The sequence below is a fragment of the Simochromis diagramma genome, unplaced genomic scaffold (assembly GCF_900408965.1).
Source record: "Simochromis diagramma unplaced genomic scaffold, fSimDia1.1 OVJJ01000419.1, whole genome shotgun sequence".
NCBI lineage: Eukaryota > Metazoa > Chordata > Actinopteri > Cichliformes > Cichlidae > Simochromis > Simochromis diagramma.
In genome coordinates this window covers 1,176,207-1,196,491 of record NW_024387244.1, presented here as the reverse complement: position 1 = coordinate 1,196,491, position 20,285 = coordinate 1,176,207, and the positions used below count along the sequence as shown (strand labels likewise).

The following is a 20,285-nucleotide window of genomic DNA, read 5'->3' as shown; positions in this document are numbered from 1 at the left end:
ATACATGTTGATGACCTCTTCTAACCTCCTGTCTGCAGCATTGGCTTTGTTTTCCAGTTTTTTAGTATTTTCCTGGTAAAACTGCTGCATCTTATTTTTTTCCTCTTTGTGGCGTTTCAATAATAATTCAACAACTTGGCTGTTGTGAAATTGCTGACGTGCCACCTTTTCTTTCTCTGTTTCCAGCAGTCCTTGCAGGACTTCGACTTCGTCCTCGTGTTTTTCTTTAAGCTCAGCCAGAGTTTTCTCCGTCTCTGCGCGGAACTTTACCAGAGCTTCGTGGTCATCTTTTATCGAGTCCAACCTGTCTGCGATGTTTGTCCTGTCATCCAAGACCGAACCCAGCAGCTTATTATTCTGCAAAAGTTCATTGTTTTCTTTTGTTAGATCCTCGATCCGTTTCTTATTGACTGTATGCAGGTTTTTGAAGTAGTCAAGCTCAGTTTTAAGCTTTTCAACCTCGTCCATCATTGGCTGCAGTCTTTGCTCCAACTGTCTGGCATATGTTTCTTTTTCTTTTTCACTTTTTTTAACCATTGTTTTCAAGAAATTAACATTTCTGTCTTTGTTAGCTTTCGAACTCATTTCTGCTATTTTATGTGCTGTATCACTCCAACAAAACGATAGCTTAATGAATTCCCTTTGACAGCTTTCCTCTATTTATAGACTTGAACATCAAAGGATGAAAGGACTGTCACTATGACATCACCACGTTCTGTGACGTAACAGGGCTTTGGAGCGTGATGTCACGGGGGTGGGCGTGGAAAGGATTTTGGGGGTCTAAACAAAGCGTGTCTTTTTTTTTAAACTTTATTTAACAAACAATGAGTATACAACCAACACGTTCTCACTCCCAACTCGTCAAACGTGTGACGCATGGTCAGGCTCCCTCTGCTGCACTTATGGACGCGCAGGGTACCCCCCTCGCGTCGGGAATTGACGTGAAGGGTCCTCCGATTGAAGAGATTGCTGCGGAAGTGCCTGTTGTCGGTATATTTAGACATTTTCCAAATCACATTGTAGTGACGTATACAGAACACAATAAATTATATAATGTAAACAACTACCTGAAAAACAGGTAGAACGATGCTTTTGTATCGTTTATTGCGTTTACGGAGGGAGTGATGTATGCTGGGTAATGGCACAGCTAGCTACTGGGTTTATTCACCCGCTTCGGCTGTTATCAGTCCATACAATGGGCCTTATTAGCACAAATCAGTCCCATAGATATGGGCCATCTCCTGCTAGATTGTTCAGAAGGTTGTTCTCATCCATCCAGATGGAGGATCACTAACAGGAGCGTGGAAGACTCCAGAATCCACTCTGGCTGGAATCCGGTGGATATGCAGTGTGTACAGGTAAGACCATTTAAACGGACAGCATTTATAGAATGACTATTAAAAGGCAGCGAGTGTCAATAATGTTAATGTGGTTATGTTAGTAATACACCGAGTGCTAATATAACAGCTTTAAGATGCATTTGTAGATATTATTACGTGTTTTACCGTCTTTATGGTGCTAGCTTAAAGTTACGGTGTAAACGTTAGCTTATATTGTAGTAAAGCTGTTACTGGTTAAACGATGTTAGCACAGAAATATTAGCTTCTGTCATGACTGATGAAGTTACTAGTTAATAAAGTTTTCAGTAAAGTGTTTAATCGCAGCCACAGATTGACAGCAAATATCTCGATTAGCTTCAGTGCATCTGTAATAAATATGTGCAAGTTTCAGTGCTTCGTTTAAACTGTATGATACTTATACTGACCCAGGGTCAGTGTAAAATACAATCCTAGCTGTGTGAACAAAGCCTGGCTCCTTTAATCCTGCATGACAAACCTCAGGATGCAGGTTATTATTACTCTTTCCTGCTGGCACACCTGTCACACCTGAGAGTCAGCTAGAAACTTACAGTGACGTGGACATCATGCAAAGACTGCCAGACTCTGTAATACTGCAAATGATCAGTGACTCAGGTTAACACTAAACTTTAAACGGCACCTCTGTGTCTCTGTGTGCTGAACATCTAGGATTGAGTCAGGCTGCATCAGCTGAAGCTGTTATTTGTATATATCAGTATTTTTTATTCAGGTGTGGGGAAAATACGTAAGACTGCAGTGAAGCGATGCACCAGATTAATCCCTGGCCAAAGGTATCGTACTTAAATCAGACTACTGATCCAGCCACATCAGCCTTTTGTGAGGTCTGTTTAAAGTTGACTAAAAGTGAACTGCAGGTTCCTGAGAGGTGGACTGTGAGCACAGAAACACATGTTCATACATACAGCTGCAGCAAACTTACATTAATTTTAAATAGATTTGTTACTCTGATGTCTGTCTCTGTGTTAGTCCTCTGACAGACTGGTGACCTGTCCAGGTGTGCTCTACCTGTGACTACTGGGACAGGCTCTAGCCTCTGTAATAGAAATGTTCTGTTATTCTCATTTAAAGTATTTAAGTGCTTATGCATATGCTTAGTTGTGACACTGTTACTGTTCAGTGAAAGTTTCTAAAACTAGATGAACTTACTTCAGCGTCAGCAGTTTGAGAAAACAACTCCCTTTACAGGTGCTGATAAGGCCACAAAACAGCTTAACCATTGATCCGTTAGGTTTCATAGCGAGACACATGAAGTGTGGTAGGATCAGTTTGTAACTTCCTCCCTCTTCCTTGGAATGCATAAAGGAGGAGGAGCACCACTTCTGTGGCAGCGCTGACATGACTGAACTGTGATGTTTGATGTGTGTTGGCGCAGTAATAAATAGCTGGATCACAGCTCTTTCTGTGTTGCAGACTTTATTTAAAAAATTCCACGACCCCCCCCCCCCCCCCCCTCCCACTGTGAACCTGAATTGAATATTCAGAAGACATTTGTTTAAATAGTTCTACAAATCTGAGCTGTGGGTGTGTCCTTGGATTGTGTGGTAATAATATTAGAGCCTGCAATCTTTCTTACTGAATCTCTACTATGAGTCATGTTACCTGAGATTAATTCTATGTTTACCTGTCAGCCTGGACGAATGTGCTGTGTGAAGGAAATTAAATTAAATCAGATCTGAACTGCGTACATTTAAGGAACCTGTTCATATTTAATATGAACCAGTGATTTTTTTGATTGCTGATTCCAAGAGAGTCTTTGTGGAAATCCTGTTTGGCTTTTTGTTATTTTAATTCTCTTCTCTGTTTTCCAGAACAGTTCTCCACAGTCGCTGTCCACATGGGTCAGTGGGACAAAGAAGCACTCTGCTAATGTGGGACTCTGACCAGCAACATCCAGCAAGACCCAGACAGCGTTTTCTATCTCCCAGCTGGAGTTTTTGTTTGTCTGTGACTGGAGAGGCAGATTTTTGTTGAGCTTCACACTTGCAGAGGTAAGTCAGTTTGCAGAGATCCCTCCCACCCTGGCTTTTATGTGCTAGATTTCTTGTCTGAAACAGTAATATTTCAGTGACTGCTGCTTATACCACAGGTTAATACACTCTACTGATCCCTGATGGGAGAATCATCAATTTTGGCAACAAAGAAGCCTGGTGGATGTTTGTTTACAGTCTGATGATGGGACATCATGCTCTGCATCTTTAAAGTTTGTCTCCTCATTATTATTCATACCCAGTAATGTGAAGTATGCTTATATCTACTATAACTGAACCAACCTGGTGCTCTTCATTTATGGAGGCTGTTGAGTCTGAATGTTGGATGTTGTGTATCTCGTGTTCTCTGGGCTTTGTTGTCCTCAGTCTTTTTGCAGGATCAAAAAAAAAAAAACCAGGAGGCGCGTAAATGTTTCTTCTCCATGATGTTTCTTCAAATGTTTCTTCTGGATGATGCTAAGACTGACACGGGATGCCACCTTTGGTCTTGTGATGAAGCAAAGCTCAGGAAGAAGTGTGATTAAATGGTACCCACATGTGTGCTGCTGAGAAGGATGTACAGGGGCACCTGCAGCCAAATCCAAGCCTCAGGTTAGTTGTAGTTGCAGAACGCTATAGACTGAGACAGCTGAGGCATCAAATGTTTGATTAAACGGATGAAAAAGAGAAGTTTCTTCCCTATAATTATCACTTCTTAAAATCTGTAGCAACTTCAAGTCTGTCAGCGTGCTGAGCATGCTCAGAATGTGACAATATATTTTTGTTCAATATTTAATTTCTTTCAGTTGCAATTGTTAAATGAAAAAAATATATATATATTCTTATAATTTAGCAAACTAATTTATCAAAAAAAATGTACATATATCTGTATTAGTGTTAATAAATTAATTTGACACCTGTATTGAAAATACCATATTGTATTCATACAGAATCAGTTTGGTATCATTGTTTGTCTGATTGCTGAAACTAAGAGCTACTTTGATCTGTTTAGATCTAAAGTATCCAAAGTTGAGCTCTGATGTTTCTTCACCCCTGTGTGTGATATGTGATTCCTACATGCTGGCAGAGCAGCAGTTTGTGCTCACAGATGGTGACGGTGTGGAGAGACGGTGGTGTTTCCTCAGAAGAACCAGCAGAGTCACTTGCTGACTGATGTTCGTCTGCACTGCACAGAGGAAATCAACTGATCGAGGTTTGTCCAGTGACGTGTTATAAATGTATATTTGTTTTATGCTTACAGATGTGTTTTTCTTGACAGAGGCTCTGCAGAGGTTAGACAAAGCAGAGAAAACATGTGCTTTACATTTTACTGTGATTTATTGAGATATTTGTTGCCTGATGTTCAGCAGGAATGGAGAAATAGAATCAAAGGGAGATGTTTTTGATGTTTTTGTAATGATGTAAGTAAATCTTCAATATTATTTATTTGCTTGGTTATATTAGGAGTGTTTCTGAGTGAGGGGGGAGGAGTCATCATCCAGGTAAAGTGACGTAGATCAGTGGATACACTTGTCTCCCCTTTAAAGGAGACGATCCAAGTCATCCTTAAATGTTAGTGCTTTCAAATACACAAACATTTTTAAAGGACAAAAATGAACATCCAACTTTGACTGTAACACAAAATAAATCTTTGCATGTGTGTTTTCAAACTCTCAGATGGGCAGCATATCAGTCTTGGACTGTCTAACCTGCTGGAGCAGCACTGAATGACCACCACACATGAGCATGTTCCTGCAACATTCAGCATCTGATCCTTCATCTGTGTGCTTCTGCTTTTGGTAAGTAGAGTTACCCAACTCCAGTAACTCTAAACACATGCCATCCATTTCTGACAGCCTGGTTACTTCCTGTCAGTTACTTTAGAAACCATGTGGTCACCTGACCTAACACTGTTTCTTTTTCTTCCCCTTAATGTTCAAGTGTCACATGTCAAACAGCTGGAGAGGAAACTACACCAGTGTACTGGGATGTTTCACCAACACGTGCCAGATGCTGTTCCTTCATGGTGACATCACCAGAGACAGCCCCGCCCACCTCAGGACCTCGCCATTGATCATGATGATTATAATGATGACAGCGAGCGGAACTAAGACTGTAAAAATACACGACCAGAATGTTTCTTTCTAATTATGAATGAATACTGAGCCTCTTTCTGTGTTTTGTCTGTTTTGGGGTTGTTTTTTTTACCTCATTTGTTACTAACAAAGTTCACAAACTCACACAGTTTACATTCTGTATGTTTCCATCTTTACCAGCCACACTCTAACTGCATTTAAGAAAATAATCCTTAGAAATCATCGTTTTTCTCTTTTGTAATTGATGATAATTCAGTGAATATACTGCGCTGCTTCCTTTTATTGCGTCACACATTGCTTTAAGTTTTTCAGTGTCCAGTTATTTTTTACTGCTGTTTGAATTCTCTGTATGTTTGACCCTGTAGACTGTTTGATGGACTGCTTGTCTTCCTGTTTGTTACCGCCGCCTGTTTTTTAATAAAGATTTGGATTTCTGACTTCAACACAGCCTCTGCGTGTCCTCCCTTTGTGTCCTCTTCCTCTGTGAATGTGTTGCATGTGTCACAGATTCATTTTATTAACAGCTTTCCCACAGTGAGTTGCATCAGCATTCATTCACAGCACATTTCAGAAGGATTCAGATTAATACAGTGATCTTACAGTCAGAATGATCCTGACAGAGTGCCACTGTAAATGATCTTTCATCAGGTAAATTTTAAAGTTCAGTATTTCAAAGCAGGAGTTATGAAGAATCATGCTGGCATTAGGACTAATAATATGTACTTACAAAGTCAAAGTTTTTTAATTATGCTAGAATATTGGAAGACAATCAACTTTTAGTGTTTTCTGCATATTAATTATTCTGAAATAGAGACGGTGACCCTAACTGTACAGAAGCACTAAACAACTGACAATCTAACAGACATCATTGGCCTGAGCCGTCATGCACAGTGAGTCTGATCCTTTGCTGTGAGAGTCTGACAAGCATGTTTCTGGTCAGTTTGGAAGAAATAATATCACAATGTTGATCTTTCTTTCCAATATTCCTTCTCTTTTACAACATAAACTGTGATCAAAGCTACTTATGTTCACAGCATGTAATAATACTGACAGTCCAGGGCATTGTGGTCTGTTGAGCTAGGGTTAGGGTTAGCAATTCAGACATATGTAATCATTATTAAACGTCTCTGACGTGGGCCACTGTCCGCAGTGTTGGGAAATCCATACCAGGCTGGAACGAGTCAAGGTAGGTGAGCATCCACGAGAAGACACAGCAGATGCATCCTACTAATACTGACAGGACCAGGAGACTCCAGAAACCGAGCATCTTCTCTTCAGTGCCATCCTCTCCTGTCACCCTCTCTGCCCGCAGCTCTTTGAGTATGGGGTAGATAAGGGCGCAGAGAAACTCTTATTACTAATTTGTATTATAATTCAATTTTCATGAAATATTCATATTCAGTATTGGTCCTTTTATATTAATAACAACGTATCCACCCAGGCTCATGGTGGGGCAGGGCTCTGTCCTGGGATGCTTGACTACAAGGTAATGTAGACCTGACCAGGTATCCAGTCTGTCAGAATTGTTTTCAATATTTGGTTCAAAAACATGAGTGACAACAAAAATCCAACTAGGATTCTTGCATATGATGAATGAAGTCTGTCTTTGACTGTATTGTCCAGCTGATCCATCAAACCCCCAGCAGGTGAACCTTATTCATAACATAACACGGCAACAATGTAAAAAATGAAACAGCAACAGTCTAAATGTAAAGTGCATTCTAAAGTCCTCTTCAATAAATCATATGCAAAGAGTCATTCAGGACTGTAAAACGTGAACTACAGAGCCCAGAGTCTTCATCATTAAATCTCTGGTTGCTTCATTTTTCTATCCTATATCAGACACTTTAAGGTTAGGTTAGATAAACTTGCATTCTCATGGTGAGGCAAAGTGCTTTATGTGTGTGTGTGCGTGTCATGAACGGCTATAAAAGGCCTATAATTAAAGAACAAAGCGGGGTTTGAGTTCGAGTTGCGGCAGACTGTCACTACTTGTAAATGGAACGCAGCCTTCCTGCGGCGGACAGCTAATAACAGGAATCGGACGCGGTCCACCCGAGTCCACAGCAACCACCATAGCAACCGCCTAGCATGACCTTAAAAACATATTCTGTCTTCATAACGATCAAAAACATGAAATGATTTGCAAAGTGTGACAGTGTTACAGCTGCAGAGAGCTATGGCGGTATCTATGGAAGCTGTTTACATAGCTAATAATATACGATGTAACCATGGAGACAGTCACGTGAGCTAGCGGTGCACGTTTACTACAGTGAATAAGGTGATTGCGTGCACAGCGTCCACACGCTGCAGAGGGTAAAGACATTACTTCAATATTGTTTTATATTGATATATATTTGCCTTCTGTTGACCATCACCTCAGGTTCACCATCACAGTTTCAGCAGACAGATGCACACTGTCTAAATATCAACACATTCAAAAACTCATGTCTCAGAAATAAGCACAGCTGTTCATGTTTGTCATCAGAGTTTTATTTGTAAGAAAATTATGAACTTCATATTGTGCATCAAATAAAAGAACATTTTACAACTCTGAGTCAACAGAAACAGGAAACAGAAATGTCTCTAATGTAGACATGTACAGTGTAGTGTAAGCATTAAAAGATCATAAAGGAAACACTAACATTTATGTGAAACTAATTGTAATAAAAAAAATGAACAGGTGCTTTATAGATGTAAAAGAAAGAATCTGAAAACAACACTTTTTTGGTCTAAGTGATCAAAGTAGAAAACAGAACTGATGTTCAAGAACAAACCGTAGCTGCACTAATATTACACATCTCCATTGTTGTGGTGAACAGACATGTTGCTTTTAAAACCACATGCAGTGTGTGACCGTGACTGTTCACTGAGACCATGAACGCCACTCGCTGAAGTCCTTCGCACAGCGATCACACAAATTCAAAATTTAAGGCCGACCCACTTAAGGTGGTCTGATAATATGGCGTGAAACACAACAACATAAAAGTTTTTTAAAATAATAATTAAAAAAGATATTGAAATCAATTTTATTCACAACCATAAAACTTTATTTTTAACATCTTCTTTTGCTGTTGATTTTTTTATCAGAAGGTAACAATGATATACTGCAGGCCTAACTTTTAATCTGTCTATGTATCTGAATTTTAAATAAAAAAATACTATCAGTTTTATTGTCTTTCACTGCTGATATTTGCTTTTTTTTATGGTATGTACTGGTTGGTATTATTACGGGTGGACCCTATTTTTAACATCTTGTTTCTGTAAAAATGAATGTTTTTGTTTGCTTAAAATCTACAGCTTATACTGTGAATTCCAATGTGCACAACCCCAAAAGATGTAGTTTACTCAAATAATACCGTAAAATCTAAGTTTTTCAGACATTTTCAACATTACAATATGTAATTGTAAATGTATGCATATTATTTGTTTTCACAGAAAATATTTATAATTTCAACATTTTTATCAGTAAAAAACAAAGTTTTATCCAGTCTCACAATTAACGTTATTCATCTATTTAATACAGTGAAGGAAGTTTTTGCTTTTACGCTCCATTACCGTTGGAATTTGACGGTGTTTTGCTGTATATTTTACTGACTTTTTTTTACAGTGTAGTTTAAATACAAATGCAAAGATTCAAATAAATGGTGTTGATATTGAAAGAGTCAGTGAAAATAAATTTCTGGGGGTAATAATAGATGAAAAACTTAACTGGAGAGCTCACGTAGATATATTCATTCCAAAGTATCACGAAGCATTGCAGTACTACAAGGCAAAACAGGTATTCGACAGAACATCACTTCATATTCTCTACTGTTCACTGGTTTCACCATACTTAAGCTATTGTGCAGAGGTCTGGGGCAATAACTATAAAACCACATTACATTCACTTTTTACTCTTCAAAAAAAAGCAATTCGAATCATCCACAATGCAGGTTATAGGGAACATACAAACTCACTTTTTGCAGTCTGAAATATTGAAAATTGACGATATAGTGAAATTCCAAACAGCACAAATTCTATTCAAAGCAAAAAATAAAGAACTGCCAGGTAATATTCAGAGTATGTTTTTTTTGAAAGAAGGAAGTTATAATTTAAGGGGTTTTTTGTAACTTCAAAACAATGAAGGTACGTACTACAAGAAAAGGCTTTTGTGTTTCTGTTCATGGAGTAAACTATGGAACAAACTGAATATGGAATTAAAGCAATGTCCAAACATAAAACTGTTCAAAAAGAGTTATAAAAATATGATCTTCTCGACTATAAAGAAAAGGAAAATATTTAAATTAAGTGAATGTCTCTATTTAAAAACAAACAAACAAACAAAAAATTCATGATGTGATATTATAGTATATCAGAAATCTGTTCACTATTTTATTACAAATTATATCAGTAAGGAAGCTGACTAAATATTCACTGATAATTTATGGCAAAGGGGTGGGATTAAATAAGTGTATACTTCTTCCCACTCCCTTTCAACATGTAAATTAATCAGAATTTTTTTGTATGTAATTTGTATAGTATTTTTTCTCTCTTATTTCTTTTCTAAATGTACTTGTATATTGTTCACATGTTGAAATAAATTACCAATCAATCAATCAATCAATAAGTTTACTAACAAAACACCATATTTCTGTCATTATTTTAAGGATGTGCACATGCACATACAATCAATATCAGACTGCACCAACAAAAAGGCTCTCACAACAATATACACTGTAAAAAGAATAACCCTATTCAAATAAAAAAAAAAAGATGTCCAATTGTCACATCCAAAATATTTGACTTCATAGAATCCATATTGAGTCACTTGATATGACCTGATACTTTTATGTTGATATAAACAATATTACTAGACTTGACTGAAACTTTAAATTTTGCATTGATCCAAATTGATTTTTTTACATAGAACCATATTTAATTATTGAACCAAGCTAATATATTGAAATTTAACCAACCTAATGTATTCACATCGAACCAAATTAACATGAACTAATATTTGTGTGTTGAAGCCAGGTAATTGATTTACATATATTCAAACTATATTTTTTGACATTTCATTTTATTTCAGTTCAAAAATGCTCTGCATTTCCTATAAAAAACAAGACAGTTGGCCAACCAAATTTCAAAATTATTTATTGTTCCAAACCATTTTAACTATAATCAATAGAGAGGATTAGTAATATACAGATTTAGTGCTGCGGCAGAAATGATTAGAGAAATGTTTGTTTTATAAAACCTGCAATCTTTTTAGAACTGGTATAAAACCTGCAACCTGTCTAAAACTGGCATAAAACCATTATAAAAACTCTTTTTAAACCAATTTGCAAGTACTCAAAAATGTTTATATGTGCACTGTGCCTGTACAATGTAAAAAAAAAAATCTACACATGTATCAATGAAATCAACTTAAATCTCCCTTTCAAATGGGTGTTCTTATAATTTTTGAATGTAGAATACCACTGCAGGCCAACCAAGCAAAATAACCAAGCACACATGCACATGTATGTGCACATACACATGCACACATGCATGCAAACACACTACTGTGCAGTGTTAAGTTCACAATTAAGTTTGCGAATCTTAGAGGTCATCTTGTTAAAGTCAAGCTCCATCATAATCTTTTGAAGAGCCTCAAAGGTGAACCTGAATCCTCGTGGATATTCCATATTAAGAGCATAACAGAGTCCAAAGACCATTGCCACTCCAGCTGCCACAGAAGGCAACTCATTCAGGACTTCCACACCATCAATGATTATCCCGATGTCTCGAGGCTGATGTAGGAGGCTTGAGTTGTCCCTGAAGACGAAGAGTGCCATGGTGGTACTCTGCAGCTCTTCCTCAGCTTCATCTGTCTGGGATATCTTGAGGTAAAATATGGAACAAAATGTACAAGTGAAGAACTGAAGTCTGGCACACCTGATAAATCTTTGACCATAATAAACTACTATTTTGATAGTTGTTTGGTCACAGACTATTAGAACAATTATTTGACTAATCAGATTGTGAATTGCATAATCATTCAATTAAATCAATGGTGGAACATTTTCATAAATGTTCCACAAAGCCCAAGAAAAAAAAGAAAACAATACAGAACCCTAAGATATTAACTTGATGAGTTGATTAATCGTTGCTGTCCTACATTAATCACTGCATTTAATAGCAGAGTTGTCAAATTTACATCAAGAGACTGCATCTCATGTAGAGACAGAACAGATATGGACATACCATGTATTCTTTTATCAAGTCCTCAACACGTTCTCCAAGGTAGATAATGAGAGATTTAAGTATACACTCCCTCCTAATGTCAGCATCAGCATCCTGCAGGAACAGTTAAAATTGTTACTATGCAATATGGAGAGTATGCTGCGTGAGAGGAATTTTTTTTCACCTCTCTATCCTCATGAGGTGACTAATGCCCCTTTTCCACCGACAAATCGGCACGGTGCGCTTGAGAGCAGTTCAGTTTAGCGCGGATGAACTCGCTTGTTGCGGTGGAAACATAAAGCGGACGTAACTGGGAACAGGGGCGAACCCATCTGGCGCGCGCAAAAGTCTTTGTCCGCAACGTCACAGCCCGAAGAGCAACAACAATCGCGATATGTGTGTTTTTGTACTTTGCTCTGTCTGTGGTTCATTTTGATTGGTTTGATTTTTGGTTCTTGTGGAGGAAGTCGCCATGGTCCAAAGTCAATGGAGTATGGTTGCTGGGAGTTTTTTTTTTTAAAGCCTTTTGTGGGAGCGCTTCTATATCACATCACGTGGGCACCACACACACCCGGGCCAATCAGGTGTAAAGGCGGTGGAAAAGCGTCCGCAAGGGGCTAAAGTGAACTGAGCCACACCGTGTTCTGTCGGTGGAAAAGCGGCATATGCTTTCTTGTCCCTAAATAAAAGTTTATACGTATTATGTATGTATGTGTATCTGGCGAGTGAGAGTGAAAATGTGTCTCCAAAATAAATTTTGTTGCAGTTGTGCTCTGTACTTGTATAATGACAATAAATCTCTTCATTCATTCAAGGACAAAGCCCACACTTCCTTTCAACATTTTAAAAGGTCACAGCCATAATCACTGACGTTACCAAAATAAAACTGTAACAGGATACAAATTCTCATTAGATACAAGGGTTAAAATGCTAACTGTCATGTTAATAGTTAATTATATACACCCTACCTGCCCAAAACTGAAAGATTGCATTGTAAAAACCCATTATAACAGTTTCTAAGCAAAACAAGTTGTTAGGCTTCAGTTACTCTTTAAGTAGTTACACTCCAAAATAACAGGACACAACCAAAATGAAATGTTCCCTTTGCCCTCCATAGAAAATGTTGCTGCATTTATAACTGGACAGAGGAAATTAGTGGACAAGGATTTCTTACTAACTCACACAACGGATGTAACTAATGCAATAGCAATATTACTTACTACTACAAAAGTGATTTTCAGAGTGCTTTTCAATTACGAAGACTAGAAAAGGGGAAATGGGGCACATCTCCCTACACAACCAGCACTGAGCACACACCTGGGTGAAGCCGAGAGAGCAATTATTGCACACAATAGTGCCAACACATCAGCAAGGTGAATGAGAGGATAATGAGGGAGGGTCTAGATTATTATGAAATGTTTAGAAAGGATGTGCAGTGTAAATGCAAAATGATACCTGTTCAGATTAAATGAAAATGTATGCTTCAGCCATGGAATGGATGGAGCAATCAGTGGTTCTGAAAGCATACAGAAAAAAAAAAGAAATGTTACTTCTCTATAAAACACATAACACAGAAAAACCAAGAAATACGTAACATGACATACACATCCTTATAAAAAGCTAGTACTATAATTTGATTTAGGTTTACCAAACAGTCTACAGACCAGCCATTAGCGACTAAGTTTGGCATAGGGTCAATTTTTTGCTGATAAAATTAACATTTCTTCAGAAAATGCACATTTTTCCGAGCCGCGCCTGAAAGTCAATTGAAGGAATTAGTCTTATGTCATTGATCTTATATGCTGGCGTGTTATTTCTGTCTCTAAATCATGCACATTAATAATTATCTTTTGCGCTCGGTGTACACAAACATAACAAACAAATATTTATATGAAGAGAGACAGAGACAAACGTGCGCGCACAAACACAAGCTTGTGTCTAGAAACCGCGAGCTCACCAGAAAAACTCAAACGAAGCGGAGCACGGAGTTATACTATGAATGTTATGAACTATGAACTTATGCTAGCTAGCTGTATCCACCACCGATGCATCGTGGTAACGCTAGCTAGTTAGTATACTGGTAAAAAACGGCTTTTTGCCTAACTTGCATTCCCGACTGTGATGGTCGGTTGCTGGTAACCAGTTCTAACGTCGCGCCGGATAGCTAGCTAGCTTGTAGCTAGCAGCTACAATCATGCAAAAATTGGGGGTGGCTGTCGACCCAGCTTAAATGGGGTTATTTTCTGCAATTTTGGCAATACAAATTATAAAAGCTTTTGTAACACACTTGGCTTTACTTACGTTTATTTTCAGATGAAATTAATCAAAGATGTGACACGATGTTTCCAGCAGCCATGCAGAATAAAAATGGGTCCCGGTCTATTTCTGGTGGGCGTGTTCAAGTGCAAATCACTTTGACTCAAATTAAAGATATTATCTGTTCAACATGAAAAGAAATATATGTTTTGAGAGAAATCAAAAACTTTGCGTTGTGTCCTTTGTAGTTTCATCCAAATCAAAAGTGGTATTTTAAAATGCAAAAAGAAAGGGTTTCACAATCAAATCAATGATTTTATTCTGTTTTGAATGGCACTTATTAGATTGAATGAATGACTGCATGTTAGACTTTTTACAGTGTATGTATGTGAATTTCTGCGTGTATTCTTATAATTGTTACCTTTTTCTTTTACCCTTGGCTTTTTGTGTTCATGTTCTGTTGTATACTTCATCTGTTCGTATGTATACTCATTGTTTGTTAAATAAAGTTTTGTTTAGACCCCCAAAATCCTTTCCACGCCCACCCCCGTGACATCACGCTCCAAAGCCCTGTTACGTCACAGAACGTGGTGATGTCATAGTGACAGTCCTTTCATCCTTTGATGTTCAAGTCTATAAATAGAGGAAAGCTGTCAAAGGGAATTCATTAAGCTATCGTTTTGTTGGAGTGATACAGCACATAAAAAAGCAGAAATGAGTTCGAAAGCTAACAAAGACAGAAATGTTAATTTCTTGAAAACAATGGTTAAAAAAAGTGAAAAAGAAAAAGAAACATATGCCAGACAGTTGGAGCAAAGACTGCAGCCAATGATGGACGAGGTTGAAAAGCTTAAAACTGAGCTTGACTACTTCAAAAACCTGCATACAGTCAATAAGAAACGGATTCGAGGGATCTAACAAAAGAAAACAATGAACTTTGCAGAATAATAAGCTGCTGGGTTCGGTCTTGGATGACAGGACAAACATCGCAGACAGGTTGGACTCGATAAAAGATGACCACGAAGCTCTGGTAAAGTTCCGCGCAGAGACGGAGAAAACTCTGGCTGAGCTTAAAGAAAAACCGAGGACGAAGTCGAAGTCCTGCAAGGACTGCTGGAAACAGAGAAAGAAAGGTGGCACGTCAGCAATTTCACAACAGCCAAGTTGTTGAATTATTATTGAAACGCCACAAAGAGGAAAAAAATAAGATGCAGCAGTTTTAACCAGGAAAATACTAAAAAACTGGAAAACAAAGCCAATGCTGTCAGACAGGAAGTTAGAAGAGGTCATCAACATGTATGACTCCAAACTAGAAAAGCTTAAGAGAAAGGTAAAAACTAGTAGAGGTGTGACCGTCAATGCGGTTAAGGAACGCGAGGAACACCATCAATCCTCGCAGTCTTGGATTGAGGATCTTCTGACAACTAATACAAAGTTACTGGATAAAAGGAATTGATGGATAAAACCGTGAAACAATTAACAGAGGAGAAAGATTAAATGGGCAAAGTAATTAGACAACCAAAAGGCCCAGAATATGGAGCTCAAACTGAAATGCCAGAGTAATATTAGAGCTTTGGCCTTGGACAAGAAAATGAAGGCTAGGGTCGAAGACGAAGTTGATTCTTTGAAAAAGAAATTGAAGACCTCAAAAAGGCCCTAAGCACAGAGCAGGAAAACCACAGAAAGACAGCAAGTGGACCGGCATAAAGTAAAAGCGGCAGCACAATCAGGCACTGGCTGAAAAGGTGGCGCTGGAAGAGAAACTGCGCTCCACAAAAGAGCAACGGGAAAGATTTATATCCAAAGTGAATTGGCTGGAGAAGAAAGAGCGCTACTACCAAGAGGAATTGTGCCAGTGCGTTTTGTCCTTTGAAAAGGCATTTCCACATGCAGGTCACTTGAGAGGAAAAGAAAAGGTGGAATGTAGGGATATGTTCCACAACTTGAAAAAGAAATACGTAGACGGAGTGGAAGGCACCCCCTCTGTTGGAACAACGGAGTTTCTTGAAAAACAGCTGAACTGTCTACGTATCAGATGCAAGGATCTAGATGCAGCTTTACTACATAAAACACGGCAGCTGGAATCATTTAAAAAGCAGTACAATGACATGGTAAAGTCTTCCGAGTACGCTTTATTCCGACAAAGAGAGGAGCTCATTGGACCAGTGAACCAGATTATTCAAAAGGCTTGCAATGAAGAAAAAGAGATAGGTCATCTAAAATCTAGAGTGAAAGACGCTCAACTCCAGCTTAAAATTAGAAAAACAGAAAGGACAAAAGCTGGCATCGTTGGACCATAGAAGCATGATGGGGAGATGTTCTGAGGAGACTCCGTCTCAGATTAATCCTCGTCCACTTCCAGGGAAAACTACATTTATTCAGGTACGTCCAGACACCCTGGCAGAAGTGCAGGTATGGCTTCCCCAGTGAATCCTCCTGTAGAGTCTCCATCACACCACCTTTCCTCATTCTGAATGATGGATTACCACCAGTTGATTGTTAAAAATTAACTGCTAAAATAGGCCAGTAGAAGTATACTTCATCTTGTCTCCCTATATCATGGGTGGGCATTCTCAGTCCACGAGGGCCGGTGTCCCTGCAGGTTTTAGATCTCACCTTGGCTCAACACACCTGAATCACATGATTAGTTCGTTAACCCGGGCCTCTGGAGAACTTCAGGACATGTTGAGGAGCTAAATTTAGCCGTTTAAAATCAGCGGTGTTGGGTCGAGGGACACATCTAAAACCTGCAGGGACACCGGCCCTCGTGGACTGAGATTGCCCACCCACCCCCAACCGGTCGCGCAGATGGCCGCCCCTTCTTGAGCCTGGTTCTGCCGGAGGTTTCTTCCTAAAGGGAGTTTTTCCTCCCCACTGTCGCCCAGTGCTTGCTCAAAGGGGATCATTGGATTGTTGGGGTTTTCTGGCTTTTACTGTGTTTTCACCTTACAGTTAAAGCAGCTTGAGGAGACTGTTGTTTTGCCATGATGCAATATAGTATTAAATATGACTACATTTTAAAAACATCTATTATAGCATCAAAGTAAAACAAAAAAACTAAAGTATACTTCAATGAAATGAATCAAAATGTCTAATCTGGCAAAACAAGAAAAGAAAAAAGGTTTCACCTTTAAATAAAAATCCAAATCACAAACACATTCTGATTTTTGTGTGTGTGTTTTTTTGTGTGTGTTGTCACGTATAAAATCTTTGCGCTCTGTCTCGGTGTCTGCCCGGCCGGCTCCGCAAGGCTACATATGTTTATTGTGTTGCTGCTTTCTTCCACTCGTCATTCTGCCTGGGCGGAGCTCAGGCCCACGCACCTGTCTGCAATTACGCTGCAACGTGTCCTGTCTGTATGGAGACTGAGAGCTGCCAGAGTAATAATGTAGATACAGGCCTCTTTCTCCTTCTGCTGGTGTTCATGCTTTTATTCCATTGATGTTGCTATCATTTGTAAATAGATTTATTTGCTGTTATTTTATCAATTTACTGTCGTTCATGTATTTAATTTTCTTTGTATTTAAATATATTTTTTTTAAGTAATGCCACGAGATGGACAGTTAAATAAAGGTTTCATTGAATAAAAAAAAAGATTTAAAGATGACTGGTGGCGGAAGCGGAGCACAGACTGTCTGTGAGAATCTATCGCCATCGTGTGGTGCAGAGATATATTGCCATTGAATTTAGACACGAAAGCTTGGCTCACAGAGCAGCTGCAACACGAACAAAAAACATTAAATAGCACATATATATTATATTATATTATATTATATTATATTATAGTGCAAACAGTGCAGGCTTCAGCTCTGGGGAAGAAGCTGTTCCTCATTTTGGGTGGATTCCGTCACTCACAGCGTTGTTAGCCTCTTGTGCGTGCAGACTGCAACCCCCCACTGTGCTTTGCCCTGATATCTGCAGTGTGAGGTTGGATCGCTCATTCTCATCCTCACACTGATGCCACTTATTTCGGTCTTTGTTTGACATAAAAGGGCATATTTGTCACTTTATTGCAACTATATTTGCACTCTTGAGCTCCTTCATTCACTGACTGATCATAAAGTTATTACTTGCGTTATGTATTCATCTTTGAACATAATTAATGAAGCCACATGTAATCACTAAAATTTGTATTTTGGGTACAATAGAGAGTTTCAGATGGAATGCTGTTTTGTTTTGTTTAAATTTCACCAACTTGCTGATGCCCACGGTTGTGAGTGCGGCTTCTTGCTGTACATGGGTGGATGGTTGTAAATCACATCACAGATGCCAAAAACCTCTCAAACCAAGCCCCCTTGCCGGTGATGCTGTGCGCAACCTCGTGACGGAGTCAAGCATAATTCAAAACACCCCTCACCTCCCGTGTCAAACTCAAATGTCAGCCTATTTCATGTGTCACTTTTGGAGCAGTTGCCATCCCGACGAGCCATGGAGAAGTTCGTATTTGTGTTATTTTACTATTGGTGTTCTGGTGTGTTTGGGCACCGGTCAGCACCATCTGCGTGCACGTGTTGGACCGTGGAACACACCGGATTCAGTGGGAGAATAACGGTCAGGTGTACAGTTTTACTGAGCACTGGGACTCAGTATCGTTTACCAGCACAGACACGGAGACGCGCTCAGCTTCTATTGAGAGCAAACAACCAAGTGAAACCCTCCGGCTGCGTCCAGTAGACGAGACACAACCGTCTGGGCCGGGAGCTTTCCGAGCATTCAGACTCTTAAACTGCTTCCTCACATCTGCTTCATGAATATGAAGGCTTGTGGTGGGAGGAAGGTGGTGTGAAATCCTCTTTTGTTGTGGGGGTGAGGAGGGGGGTGTTGTAAAAGTCCCCAAGAGCAATGATGAGAGAGTCCGGGAATGTCCGCTCCATGTGCAGTACTGCTCCGCGAGTGCGCACTGAGCTGCCTGCGCATCCGCATCTAGGCGGGACTGTAAACAGCGGCCAAGACGAATGAAGCAAACTCCCGCGGAGAATAAAAACGGTTTGCAGTGAATAAAAAGGTATTCCAGAGAGGAAGAGCAGTGCTGAGCAATCACTGTTACATCTGTGCACCAGCCACTATTAATGTAGAAGCAGACACCTCCACCTTTGGTCTTACAGAGAGAGAGGCCTGCCGGTCCGCGCGCAGCAGATGAAAGCCCTCCAGCTTGAGCGCGCTGTCCGGGATGTCCTCACAGAGCCACGACTCCGTAAAACATAAGACACAGGAGGAGGCAACGTCTCTGTTCATGCTTCTCATCAGGGCCAGCTCGTCTATCTTCTTCCTGAGTGAGCGTACGTTGGAAAGGAAGATCCCAGGAAGAGCAGTTCGCAGTCCGCGTCTCCTCAGACGCACGAGTGCGCCGGCTCGCTTTCCGCGCTTTCGGCGTCTCACTTTCCTGATCAGAGTCCTGCAGTAAATCTGCCGCAGATGCCACAAATATTGGAAGTAAATCCACAGGTGTTGTAGTCCTGTAGTTAAGAAGCTCTTCTCTGGTGTAAGAATATCCAGAGGATTGCCCAGACACAGAAGTTATGCACAAAAACAAAACAGAAGTAACGCACTGAAGCACCAGGGCATCCATACGCGGCGGGCGCCATCTTGGAACAAGGGACTTGTCTTTGAAAGGTAGAGTGTTAATTACTAAAGCTGAAGGGATATCCCGATGAACATATGCTGCTCTCTCCTTACATCTGGATAAGAAAAGTAGTAAAGATATTGACCGTATGCTCTTTCATTTTATATGGAAAAACCGTACGCACTATATTAGAAAAACTGTTGTGATGAATAAGTACGAATCAGGTGGGCTTAACGTCTTAGACTTTTCTACTTTAAATAACACTTTCAAAATGAATTGGGCCAAACATTTTCTTAAAACCCTACCTCTATCTGGAACTTTATACCATATCACATTTTCTCTCGTTTTGGTGGCTTTACTTTTATTTGAATTGTAATTACAATGTTGAGAAAGTCCCTGTAAAGCTTTCATCCTTCCATAAGCAGGTCCTCTTAGCGTGGACCCTCATTTATAAACACAACTTCTCACCTCACAAATACCTTATCTGGACAACAGAGATATTTTATAGAAAAATAAATCACTTTTCCTGGAAACTTGGCTCCAAAATGGGATCCTATTGGTGGCTCAGCTGGTTAGTAAAGAGGGACAACTACTTACTTACAACCACTTTATTGCACTATATCATTTTCCAATCAGTGTTCCAGATATCAAGCGGAAGACAGTCTGGATGGTCCCCCATAAATATTTGATTGTAAATAAGGTGAAAGAAGTCTCTTTTAAAATTCGACATAAATGTTATCCAGCCAGTCACTACATGGTCAAATTTAAAAGGGACATAAATACTAATTGTACTTTCTGTGGGGATCATCCAGAAACT

At 39.3% G+C, this 20,285-nt stretch overlaps 2 long non-coding RNA genes across 6 annotated transcripts; one reads left to right on the top strand and one right to left on the bottom strand.

Moving 5' to 3' along the window:
• The first annotated feature begins 2,860 nt into the window (after positions 1 to 2,860).
• LOC120747043 lies at positions 2,861 to 5,889 on the top strand. Of its 3 annotated transcripts, none has more exons than XR_005699036.1 (7): positions 2,906 to 2,920; positions 3,193 to 3,367; positions 3,466 to 3,958; positions 4,434 to 4,559; positions 4,811 to 4,918; positions 5,024 to 5,145; positions 5,288 to 5,889. It is a non-coding gene; the product is annotated as an uncharacterized LOC120747043 (long non-coding RNA). The 3 variants fall into 3 exon arrangements; XR_005699035.1 differs by having other exon boundaries at positions 3,188 to 3,367; XR_005699034.1 differs by having other exon boundaries at positions 2,861 to 3,367.
• A 4,675-nt stretch (positions 5,890 to 10,564) lies between these two features.
• LOC120747310 lies at positions 10,565 to 14,146 on the bottom strand. 3 transcript variants are annotated; one of them, XR_005699087.1, is made up of 4 exons: positions 13,607 to 14,146; positions 12,870 to 13,165; positions 11,671 to 11,763; positions 10,565 to 11,306 (listed from the first exon to the last, which is right to left on the bottom strand). It is a non-coding gene; the product is annotated as an uncharacterized LOC120747310 (long non-coding RNA). The 3 variants fall into 3 exon arrangements; XR_005699085.1 differs by having other exon boundaries at positions 13,105 to 13,165; XR_005699086.1 differs by having other exon boundaries at positions 13,105 to 13,165; positions 13,951 to 14,146.
• Positions 14,147 to 20,285: the final 6,139 nt, after the last annotated feature.